This window comes from Mytilus trossulus, unplaced genomic scaffold (genome assembly GCF_036588685.1).
Source record: "Mytilus trossulus isolate FHL-02 unplaced genomic scaffold, PNRI_Mtr1.1.1.hap1 h1tg000164l___fragment_2___debris__unscaffolded, whole genome shotgun sequence".
Lineage (NCBI taxonomy): Eukaryota > Metazoa > Mollusca > Bivalvia > Mytilida > Mytilidae > Mytilus > Mytilus trossulus.
Genome location: NW_026963305.1, coordinates 876,972 through 890,195, shown reverse-complemented (window position 1 = coordinate 890,195; position 13,224 = coordinate 876,972). Strand labels below are relative to the sequence as shown.

General features: G+C 31.0%; 1 long non-coding RNA gene across 2 annotated transcripts; it reads right to left on the bottom strand.

Moving 5' to 3' along the window:
- Positions 1–3,054: 3,054 nt before the first annotated feature.
- LOC134700618 (uncharacterized) lies at positions 3,055–4,233 on the bottom strand. 2 transcript variants are annotated; one of them, XR_010103943.1, is made up of 3 exons: positions 4,138–4,233; positions 3,709–3,787; positions 3,055–3,147 (listed from the first exon to the last, which is right to left on the bottom strand). It is a non-coding gene; the product is annotated as an uncharacterized LOC134700618 (long non-coding RNA). The 2 variants fall into 2 exon arrangements; XR_010103944.1 differs by having other exon boundaries at positions 3,930–4,146.
- Positions 4,234–13,224: the final 8,991 nt, after the last annotated feature.

Genomic DNA, 13,224 nt, shown 5'->3' with positions numbered 1-13,224 from the left:
TCCTGTAACAAGCTAGATATCAGGCGATTGTTATATAGAAGTCCATTTCTATATATGCCTGTAGGTTTGTTTTTGTTGCAGTTCGATGTTTTGATTGTTCCGTTGTTTTCCTCTTATAGTTAATGTATTTTCCTTGGATTAAGTTTGTATCCCGGAATCGTTCTCCCTGAACCGATTAAAGACTTTTGAACAACTGTACACTACGGTTGCCTTTACTTGTTGTATGTGCTTAACGTAAAAATGAAATCACTTACCTCATTCAAATAACACAACTAGCTTAAAAAAAGAGAAAAGAATAGGAATAAGAAGGCAACATTAATCGAAACTAAAGCAAAATAACATGATTCTCATTTTAGTAGTGCTTTGAAACCTTAGACCTTTTAAGTTTTTAGTTGTTCAACTTGATCTTGTAAGGACAATGGAGTTTGATCACATGTCGAGAGAACAGTAATAAGTATCTGCTTGGTTTATATATATCTATATATGTTTGTCTATCCATTAGAAAGACAGCAAAAAATGATATACTAACCTTCGGCATCAATTTTAAAGACAAGTTTCCAGTCCTCCGCAGCTGTTTTTATAAATCTGTTAGCCAACAGCCATAAGAGTCCTGTGAATGTGTACAAAATAATATCAAATGCAAAAATGTAACCAACAGGTATTCAGTTGGATGTATCGTCCACACAGGTATTAAGTCAATAATCGCATTATAAATATTTCACACAACTTATTTCGGTTTTAATGTTCTCCAACTTGGTATTTGATATAGCCATTCCACCATTAGCAACAAACGTCACTGTTGTAGAGGAAACGTGAGTATAGTCTAATACATTAATAGTCTATTATTGAAGATACTTTTATCAAATAGGACAGTGTATTCTTCAACTTCGTACTTTATTTGGCATTTTTAACTTTTTTTTTGAATCGAGCGTCACCGACGAGTCTATTGTAGACGAAACGCGCGTCTGGCGTATATACAAAATGTAGTCCTTGTATCTACAAATGTATGATGAGTTTATTCTATATTATACTTTTGGTAAAATTCTATATCAATGATAATGTTATGTAAAATTGAGAATGGAAATGGGGAATGTGTCAAAGAGACAACAACCCGACCAAATAAAAAACAAAAAACAAAAAACAACAGCAGAAGATCACATAAAATAAATTTATATATCACATAAAATAAAAAAAAGTAATTTATATATCACATAAAATAAAATAACAAAAGTACTTAGTTCTGAGGAAAATTCAAAACTGATGATCATTATTGAGAAAAAAAATATTACTCACCATTTAGAAGCATACTTTACGGAATTATGTGATTCGTGGTATGGCAAACCAGTACAAATTAAATCATATATTGCAGACAACTATTTCGAACGTTTCTATGTTTATTGATATGTATGTATATAATATTGATAAGACAATATACACGAAACAAACAAAAAATAACGAAGTGTAATAATCATATATAAATGATCATCTTATATAATTCCCTATTGGCACTTATTGTAAAACTTGAATAAAAAAAAACAATTTATATAAATAGATATAGGAAGATGTGGTGTGAGTGCCTGTTATGAAATACATGTTAAACAGAGGTTGAAATTAAGTTTTGTTATCCTTAAAGAAGATCAAATCAAAAAGCTTTCTGTAATAGATTATAACTAATAATGCATCCCTTGTTCAGCAAACACATACTTTGTAATTTAAAAACATCTTTGGTATTTACTACATCAGTGCTAAGTATTCAGGTTTGATCAGCAAACTACAATCACATGTAGAATCAGAGTACTGACTGTAAAACATAAATGCAAGAGATGTCAGATAGATTTTCCATTTGAAAAAAATGACAAGACAAAAAGAAAAAAATACATCTAAGGTTTGTGTTTTATAGTAATCCTTAACAAAAGACAACTGAAATTATGTTAAGTCTACATTGCCTCGACTCCAGAATACAAAGGAACACATTTAATAGAGATTGGGTGGTCGTCTCGTAATACCTATGAAGGAAAATTGTATAAACTTTTATGTTGCAACAAAGATTTCTCATCAATAATCTATCAATATTATGTTTTTTTTCTCCATTAACTTCAATGAAATAATATAACATAGTTATGCATGAAATAAGGTTTCGATGTCCACATAAAAAAGAAAGACGTGATATGATTGTCAATGAAAAAATTTTCCACTAGAGACCAAATGAAATAGAATATAAAATGAAGAAATCTTGTCGAAATTGATTGGTAAGTTGTATACACAGGTTTAACATTGTCTGCAGCTTTTAGGTGTAATACCACCATTGATTTTTCCCTATTAGTCTTTGTTAAATTGGCACTTTTAAAAAAAATGTACAGTATTTACCTTTATTTCAACCAAAGAAATACTTTGCATGTGTAAAGTTTTATCCTTTCCAGTGACACAGTGAAAATTTCACACTACATTTCATTGCATATAAGAAAATAATCATCACCGGAAGTAAACAACCCAATTTTTACACTGTTATTCACTGGTTACTTGATCTGGTAACTATGTAACCTTAACGTTCCAAAATATTTTATAAGACCATCAAATAAAAAAAGAATGATGCATTCAGACATCCAACATACATATTTACGACTCAGAAAAATTTAAGTGCATTGAAATGCAGGGTTAATTTTCTACAACTGTCAAATTCAAGGGAATATTTTTGTAGGCCTACTTTCGTATGCAACCGGATGTGGCGTACCATGATTTGGTGGTATTACACCTAAAGAACACCTAAATATCAAATAAACTTAATGTAATTTTTTTCCCTCCAATTGCAATTTATTTCAAGCATAACTGTCAAGTTTTGTCTCAGTCAGAGCTATAGTTTTAGAGAATATCACTATAACGTAAGGCCATATCCTACGGCAATTTCAGTCTAATTTCTTCGAAAAATCCTCATTTCAATGTATCATTATAAAATGCAGTGTTGACTACTATCTGATCATAAACTCATGATCTATGCATTCAAACAATTAAATAGAATACAAAAGACAACTTTAAGATGATAAACAATTTTATTGCCCCTTTTAGAGTTCATTTGAAGGTCTGTTTTGGTCTGTTTTGATCCATTTTTCCTCCTTCCTTCCTTTTTCATCAAAACTTGATATCTTTGGTCTAAAAATTAAAACAAATGTGATTATTTCCCAACAAAAATTAAATAAATATAATGTTAAATCAATAATTAAAGTGTTTTAGCTGAAAGAACTGTGTCTATAAATGTTAACAGTCTACACGGAGGTTTCTATAAGCCCTTGTGTGTAACTCGAGTTTTTGGTCTGTTCGCCTCGTGTGACAAATAACGGTTCCCTTTCAGTCAATCATTTATTGTTACTGGTATCAAAGTCTTTTTATTTACTCATAACAGTATATTTCTGATAGATTTATACAAAGAGTCAACTTTCTTGTATTTTACATTAAAAAATGGGGTAAAAGAGTAATAAAAAAAATACCTCAAAATGTTTTTAAAAAGGGTTATGTCCCTTGGAATGCTGGTACAAAAAATAATTGGTAAGAATTATAAAGTTTATTTAGTATGTGAGACTGGATTCTGATGTGTATAAATCCAGGGCAAATAAGTGTTTAGATGATTTATTGTCTGTGCAAAATGTAGACGGTACAATGGCAAATTGTAAACTTTTGCGGCCCAAAAAAAACAAGACGATAGTTGATACTTACTTTAATGCTGAAGTGTCATCTGCAGACCAATTCACACATAAGATTTTTCAACAGAATTCTCTTCAGAACATGGTTAACACTGAAATAAAAAATTCACATGTTGTATAAACAAAACTGTAAGGGTAATTTAAAATTTAACACAGTATACTAAATACAGCTTTGTCTGTCCACCCATTTGGCTTAGAAAACACCCGTAAACCACCATTTCGAGGCAATTTTACCTCAAACGTGCTTTCTGTGTCTAAATCCATTCCGAATTGTCCATGTTTACAATGTATGAACTGGTTTATTTATAACTTTTAAAAATGAAAGTACAATAAGGTCACGAGTGCACATATGGTTTCCCTAAATAGGTGTAATACCACCATTGATTTTTCCCTATTAGTCTTTGTTAAATTGGCACTTTTAAAAAAAATGTACAGTATTTACCTTTATTTCAACCAAATACATACTTTGCATGTGTAAAGTTTTATCCTTTCCAGTGACACAGTGAAAATTTCACACTACATTTCATTGCATATAAGAAAATAATCATCACCGGAAGTAAACAACCCAATTTTTACACTGTTATTTACTGGTTACTTGATCTGGTAACTATGTTACCTTAACGTTCCAAAATATTTTATAAGACCATCAAATAAAAAAAGAATGATGCATTCAGACATCCAACATACATATTTACGACTCAGAAAAATTTAAGTGCATTGAAATGCAGGGTTAATTTTCTACAGCTGTCAAATTCAAGGGAATATTTTTTTAGGCCAACTTTCGTATGCAACCGGATGTGGCGTACCATGATTTGGTGGTATTACACCTTTATCAAAATTAGTAACATAAAATTTATATGTAGTTACATTATATTTCATGCAGAGTTCATGCAATGTGTGTTTCACTTGCAACTTCCTAACATATGGGAACAAACTGTGCGCATCTTTTTGACGACCTCTTGTTATTTTCATATGAATCGGAGTTCCTCCAGACACGTGTCAAAAACAAGAGGATCAAAGAAGCAAGTTTACTTAATTTCACTTTCAGATATATTGATGATGTTCTTTCCATAAACAATCCGAACTTTTCTAATTGGGTTCCAATAATATATCTCCCAGAACTAGAATTTAAAGAAACAACAGACACGGCATTCTCCTACTTATTTTTAGACTTATATCTCGAATTTGACTTACACAGTCATCTCAGTACCATAATCTATGACAAACGATTTTGCAATTATAAATTTCCCCCACCTTAGTAGCAATATACCAAACCTCACCTGCATATGGGATATATATTTTCTTACTTATTTGATATTCAAGAGCTTGTAGCTACTACTCAGACATCAGTGTTTGAGTAGAAAGTTGATGAACCAGGGGTATGTCAAAGAACGTCTCGTCCTTTTTCTACCAAAGTTCATCGGAAGGTTCCAAGACCTTGTTGATTAATATTCCGTTTCAACTTCACATTTATACATGATGATCTTGATGTATAGATTTTGCGTACTGATGTTGTTTATCATCTTAACAACGTGTTTTATTGTTCTTTCATTTGTTTTTGTTCTATTTTTAATATTACGTTTTCTGTTGGATTGTTTTGTGTGATATCCGATTAACGTGACTCGGTTCTTATACATCCCATCAATTTGTTTGTATTGTCTTTCTTTTTTTTGTAGTGTGTTTTGTATGTGCGACTTTTTTTTAATTTCTTTGGTTCTTTAACGTGACTCTGTACTTTAAAAGGTTCCGTCAGTATGATATTGCTATATTTTATGTCATTATGATAATATGGCTATTATGAATTACGTCAAAATCATTCAATCGCGTAGTAGATTAAACTTTTTTTTAGGATTTTTATAAATTCTTTATAACTTTTGGTCTATTTCTGAAATTTATTCTTACATACTTTTGATTTTTTAACCCTGTATGCTATCATTGCCTATGTGAAATTTTAAAATTGTTTGTATGTACATTGAACGTCAAATATATATGACGTATAACATTTTCTGACGTCTGACACGCAAATCAATGAATGTGTTTGTAGATAGATATTTGTGTGTTATGTTAAATTGTCCCTTTTAAAACTGTTATACGATGATGACTGCTGTACCCATATTTTGACTATTCTATTTAGTGTGTCTGTTATTTACTCATCATTGTAGATATAACGGAATTTGATGTCATCTTAGTGTGAGGGTAAGCACTATACAACCAGGTTTAATCCACCATTTTCTACATTTGAAGTCAGGAATATGACAGTTCTTGTCCATTCGTTTTTGATGTGTTTTGTTATTTGATTTTGCCATGTGAACAACAAGAATCAACACGAACTCCACTAAAAACCGGGAGTGAACAATAAAAGAACATAAATAAAGGTGTAGAGGATTCCATGTCAAATATTGACAAAAAGCCAATACGACTAAATCAATCAATTTCTATGGTTATTTTGAACTATTCAACATTTCATGAACAGAAAAGTAATACAAAATGAACATATCAGTAGTAAGTAAGATCGCTATAGGTTTAGTGTCGATATATTGAACTATAGATATAGGAAGATGTGGTGTGAGTGCCAATGAGACAACTCTCCATCCAAATAACAATTTAAAAAGTAAACCATTATAGGTTAAAGTACGGCCTTCAACACAGATCCTTGGCTCACACCGAACAACAAGCTATAAAGGGCCCCACAATTACTAGTGTAAAACCATTATAGTATGTCTATTTGATATGTAAGCTTCTTGCAAAAAATATTTTAATTGTCTTCAGATATACTGATGCTTTGAGGTCTTAAAGTGTTAAGTTTCCTCGACGTTTGGTATTTTTGTTATTTTTCTTTTTGCAACTTTGATTAAAATTTCTGCATTATGTTCATTTTTGAGAGGAAAGAGAAGTATTTATAAAAGACACGGACTTATACTTCATCAATGCGGGATATTCCTGTAACTAAACATGCTATGAATTTTTACAACGTTTGAAAAAAACGAAAATAGGAATATTGTTTAATAAGCACTTTAGCTAGTTATTAATATATTAGTTTATCAACTTTATCATGGTAGGTATAACGTATGGCTAGGATCGTGTTTTTTCGAGTTATTGGGTAGTTCGGGCTTTTCGAGTGGAAAATATATGCGATAAGGTCAATTAACTGCTAATCCGTAATTTTAATAGATTTATCATGACCATCCGAATTATTTTGATTACTATAAGGATTTTGTTCAACAAAGAAGCACAATTTCCTTGTATCTTACAATAAAATGAGTGTTTATTATTGTACGGGCTTGTTCGAGAGCAAGTGTGAAATCGTTCGAGATTTTTAACAAATGGTCCGGTTTTTTTCAGAGAAAATTGTCATAAAGAAAAGGTATTCCTGACTTAAAAAAAATATACTTTATCTAGTTTTAACTAGAATCAAGTGAAGGACAATATCATATCTTCCTATCAATCACAAAACAATATAACAACGGTGATCAAAATTAACCTATTTCATTCAATATCCTTGTTCGGAAAACATTCTACCATAACTTATTGGTTCTTTTGTAAAAAGGTCTTTATAGCATAGTGCAGGGAACTCATAATATTTTCAACCTAGAAGCTCACCTTGGTTTATGTGCTGCAGTGAATATTAAACAAAAGATACTCTATAACATTGAATACAAGAAATGAATTTATGACACAATTCTGTTTTGATGATGGTGACTTGCTTGTAATTCCTACTTTACTGAATATTCTTGCTGATTACAATTATCGTTATCTATAATGAACATAGTTTTTAATTTCATTATAATACGGCGAGTTTATTCTATTATAAATAAACTCAATAGAGTTGATATCAAACGGTATCTTATTCTCACTAGTTGTTGAACTTATTGGTTTAAATATGGTCAATACTCTCATTGTGTTTAATCAAAAATAAAACGATTCCTATGTGTATTTTTTTCACACGAAATATACATCGTCGTAAGCTTTGAAAGTCAGCAACGACCTTACGAATATCCTATGAGATGCCGTAATATCATTGATTCATCTGGAAATTTCAGGGCAGATAGATCTTTTCACAGATGAAAGCCAAAATCTTCATTTTACCCCTATGTTCTATTTTTAGCAATTGTGGCCATCTTGGTTGGTTGGCCGGGTCATCGGACACATCTTTTAAACTAGATACTTCAATGATAGTTGTGGACAAGTTTAAGAAAATCGGCCAAGTAGTTTCAGAGGAGAAAGTTTTTGTAAAGGTTAACAGACTACGGACGAAATGTTCACTCGGCACTTTGGGCCATCTGAGCTAAAAAGAAACAGACAAATAATAGTACACAAAACTCAACATAGAAAACTAAAGACTAAGCAACACGAAACCCACCACAAATTGGGGGATCTCAGCTACTTAAGGGTAGGCAGTTCCTGCTTCATATGTGACACCCGTCTTGTTGCTCATATGATAACAAAATCGTTAAAATAGTATAATTCTGTACATTACATTCGTGAAAAGACATGTAGTTCCGACATGAGGAATTTATTAGGTGTTTATTACACATAAATATACGTATAACAAAAAACACGTGGACGTGACCGGGAACTTGAACATCTTGACAACAAAAAGACAAGAAGTACAGATCTGAAAGTAATTTAAGGTACGGGTAGCTAGTTCAAAGCCTGTAACATCTAATATAAAAACCTGCATCTAAGAATAAAAATTCAGTTTTGAGCTTTCAAAAATATCATTGTTATCTGAATGTATTATTAAAAATGTTTATATACCTAATATTGTGATTGGACATATTTTGTTTTCTCACTTAATTGGAATTTTTCTACAAATATCCATGAGTTACATATTGAAGAATCCTAGTTCTATTTTTGTGAAAATAAACAACTCAACACGTCCAATCTGATTAATCTTATTTTATTTATTTTGTTCCAATTGATTTCTCATTTTTTCCGTTAGTAAAATACATTTGTCTTTTTTTTTTAATTAATCAAAGTTTTATATCACTTTTGCTGTTAACAATTTACTCAATCTACAGCTTCAATTAAGTATCCCTTAAATTAGTCATTGAATATTTAGGGAAAAATATTCAATAAGTATATCTATATAATAAAGTTAGTTGCATTTATTACATACATAATAGTCATAATAGCAGTTTTACAGAGTATTATTTCATACCGGAATACGGTAAAATACATTTGTCTATTTTTTAGTGGTCACTTTATTTGACCTTGAACATTTTTGACAAATGTTGACACAGTCGAATGCTACAAGAATTCCAACAACGACAGCAATACATGCTGTTCCGACTAAACCCATCGTTCTTGATGAATATCTGGTGTCCGGGGCACTGGTTAATGATCTAATGTTTTCTACAAATAAAATACAAATATATATTGAAAATAGGAAAGAAATCAGTCTATGGAAGAAGCGAATCGATAATTTTTTTTCTTATATTACATAAAGATATTGTCTTATATCAATTGTAAATATGCAGACATTCCATGCGGAAAATGTTGTTTTCGGCAACGAAAAATTAAGAGAAGACTAACTTTAAAACTTATTGTTCAATTATAAACAACAATTGAGTCTAAATATGCATCCAGAAGTTAGTAAGAAAAAAAAAGGTTATGTCCGTGTAAAATTTGAAGTGATGTGTTTTTCTTATATACATAAATATACAAATGCTATTAGTTCTAATATCAATGCGATACTTTTAAAATATCATAGCGGTGTTTTTGTTATATCAATATTAGTACTTATTAGTATTTACATTTGACTGCTGTATCCATATTTGGACAATTTTACTTTTATGTCTGTTTTGTTCAAGCAGCGTTGTAAATATGACAGAATTTGATGAGATTGTCATACACGTGAGAGGTTTAGCGCTATAAAACCAGTTTCAATGCACCATTTTCAAAATCTAAAAATGTCAGTACCCATGGGGTTTAATAAACAATGTCGTAATCAAATAGCTAAGTATCAAAATTAGTGTTCACATATATAACATTTCGCAAATTTTATAAGGAACGCCCAGAAATAATATATATATGATATGCTCACAACGCACGCAGGGAGGACTATCTTTATTGCTAACAATGAAAATAGCTTGTGACAAATATGAATCATACTGTCCTCGTTCAGATTGATTCGACAAAATATTACCTGCACTTTTGAATCTCCCTTTTTTATACAAATTAGACCGTTGGTTTTCCTGTTTGAATGGTTTAACACACGTTATTGTTTGGTTTCTATACAGCGTGGTGTTCGCTGTGAGTCAAGGCTCCGTGTTTAAGGCCCTACTTTGATCTATAATGGTTCTCTTGAAACAAATTATTACTTTGATGGAAAGTTGTCTCATTCGAACTAATTTACCATTTTCTTATATCCATACATCTTTAAAATTTCCCCTTGTAAATAACTGCTTCCCAGTCCTCCAAAAACATCATTTGGGTGTTGAATCTTTTGTTAAGTGCAATATGAACTAGCACACTTATAAAAATTTAACAGTAACGACAGTTATGATGGCACAAGAACGATAACGTCAATAAAAGTACCAAATGATAGCACTGAGCGATCTTAATTTCAAATCTAGAAAAGATGTATACAGATTTGTAGCGTCAACAGACGTTTACATCTTATTTATTTGTTTTCTAAACATTTTTTTTAGTATTCATTCAATAAATGATTTTATAACAAGCGATACGGATTTTTATTTTGTACTTAGAAATGTTCGCGTATTTATACGAGCGGTTACTAGTAAAAAACGAAAGTCAAATCTCTGTGGCAACAACACATCGGAATACCCTCACGGTCATCCCGATGTAAATGAGCGTCCACACGGCGAGCTGATTATGTTAATAGAGATATAGATTTACCAAACGGGAAAATTGATATCCAAAACAAAAAACAGTTTTCCTTCTCAATATTTTTTTTCTATGTTAATAATAAATACATTTTCTGTTTGACAAGATTTTTGATTTCCGTTGTATCTGAAGTTGTTCAATTATAATCTGAGGCTACTCAGTTGGTATCTTCAAATTTTGGGACATCAGCATTTGTACATTTTAATTTGTTTGGAATATTTATTTTACCATTTGAATACTTATTGTAATTTTGGACTTTTTTTGGATTTGATAGTTTGAATGATTGGTTTTTTTTTCCTTTTAAGTAATGATATTTTTTGTCTATTTCGATATTACCCATGTGAATAGGCTATAGCAGTGTGATCTCAAGGGCGGATTCAGCCGTTTTCAAAAGGGGGTTCCAAACCCAGGATAATGGGGGGGGGGGGGTGGGGGGGGGGGGGGTGGGGGGGGTCCAATCATATTTCCCCATTCAAATGCATTGATCGGCAAAAAAAGGAGTATACGCCACTGGACCTATATTTGAATCTAATAGGTTGGTACACTATTTACAACCGCATTTAAATTCCGCAATTGCATCATTACTTCAAATAGAATTAGTCGGTTTAACCATGTGATTGGAAACAATAGACTAAACAGGTTGTTAACACTTTCAACTATCAATAGGGTCAAGCAACATTTTCGAAATGATAAGTTCATGTAAACGTTAATTTTGTTACAGATACGAAATTGTAGTGATATTGATCCTCAAACATTAAGCCGGTCATGAACTAAGTTTGTCAATTATGTTTGCGTTTTTTTACATGCATTGTGACATGGAATCGTATTCATTTTATATTTTATAACTATAGCAGTTAAATTAGAAAAGTATCGCATTCATAAAATTTTGATATTAAAAACACAACGCTATGATATAAGACAAACATCTCATTGATATAAGACAATATAGCAGTATTTTTGACTTATAGGTGATTTTGGCTTAATAAACAACTGAATTCATCTCAATTGCATTCCACTGAATGTGCTACATATTATATATTGAATGTGTACATCTACATAATGATAAATCGTGCATTTATGTTTCATTTATTCGACAGTTCAAATTTCTCGTTTAACACCTTGTTTGTTATCACATAAAATAATTCATGGAAATTATACAGCAGACGTACGCGTATGTCGTGTCAAATGTCACCCTGTTTTAAGAAAAGAGTTATTACTTTATACCGAAAAATCTGCCTTTCTTCGTACAAATGCTAACATTCGTCTAGAATGTCCTACAATGCAACTCGTTGATATAAGACAATATCGCTCGTTGATATAAGAAAAGTTTATATCGATTCGATTCTTCCATAGACTTGAAATGATATAAAATTTATCATAAACTAATCTACTAGAAATTAATTAGAAGTTATATACATAGGTTTTGTTTTGTCTGAGGCTTCAATCAACCATAGTAACATAAATATTAAAAAGTTTGACAATATTTTATTCCGAGTATATATAAGGTACATGTATGTTTCATTTGCAACTTACAAACATCTTATCCGTAACAAGATTTCAGTTCATTACACAACACACTAGTTCCATCTATATATATATAGGTGTCGCTCTAATAGAAGCAATATGAAGGCAAAAAAAAAGCAAAAAAAAACTACCAGCCTTGAAATTGAAGATGATTCCATGCCAAAAATTGACAAAAGGCTAATACGACTAAAGTAATCTATTTCTAGGCTTATTTTGAATAATTCAATATTTCATGAACAGCAAATTGACAGCAATTGAACATATCAATTATAAGTAAGATCTTTATGGGTTTGCCTTTGATATATTTAACTATGACTGTTTGATTCTTAGACGATACAGTTATAGATTGTTTTCTGATATACAACCTATAGGTCTCATAGTTTGAAATTTCCTAGGAGTTTGATATATTTGTTAATAAACTGTTTCGCAATCTTGCTTTAAATTCTTGCATCATGTTCATTTCGGACAGGAAAGCAAAGTATATATACATTCACCCTACTATGATTATATCAATGCGAGAGAACGTTTGATTGTCAGTTTGTTATTGGTCTATAAGGTTGAATGCTCCTATGGTATCGTTCGACCCTCTTTTAAAACAATTATACAGTTTATAATTGAGGAACTGAGAACCAATTAAATACTTCAATTGTCAATTCCTCAAAGTGTTGTTACTTAAAGAGTTTGAAATGCATAAAAGATTTGATTATTTACAACAAAGCAGTTAAAAGGGCGCATTAAAATACCACGAAAATATGAAAATGCATAAAAGGCACTTTAACTAGTTATTGATATTTTAAAGTTTTGTGACACAATCTCGTTCTTCGGCATACTCTATGAATTATATAGTTTGTTGCCTATAGAATGTTTCCTTGTATCGATAAACATGAAGATTATAAATGACATATCTGAAAATTCAAAAGAGATATTATTTTCATCAATTTATCGAATATATTAGAAGACTCTACCATTTAAAACTTTAAACCTCCCTATTTTTTATAACACAGAACCACCTATTGTTCGTCAAAAACGGTTAGTCTGTGTACGACAATGTAATCAACAATGTGGAGAAATATGCCGTAAATACAACACTGACCATCCCAAGAATGAAATTTTGAATTCATATACATTTATGTATCGGCGTTCCATGGGGAGTAAT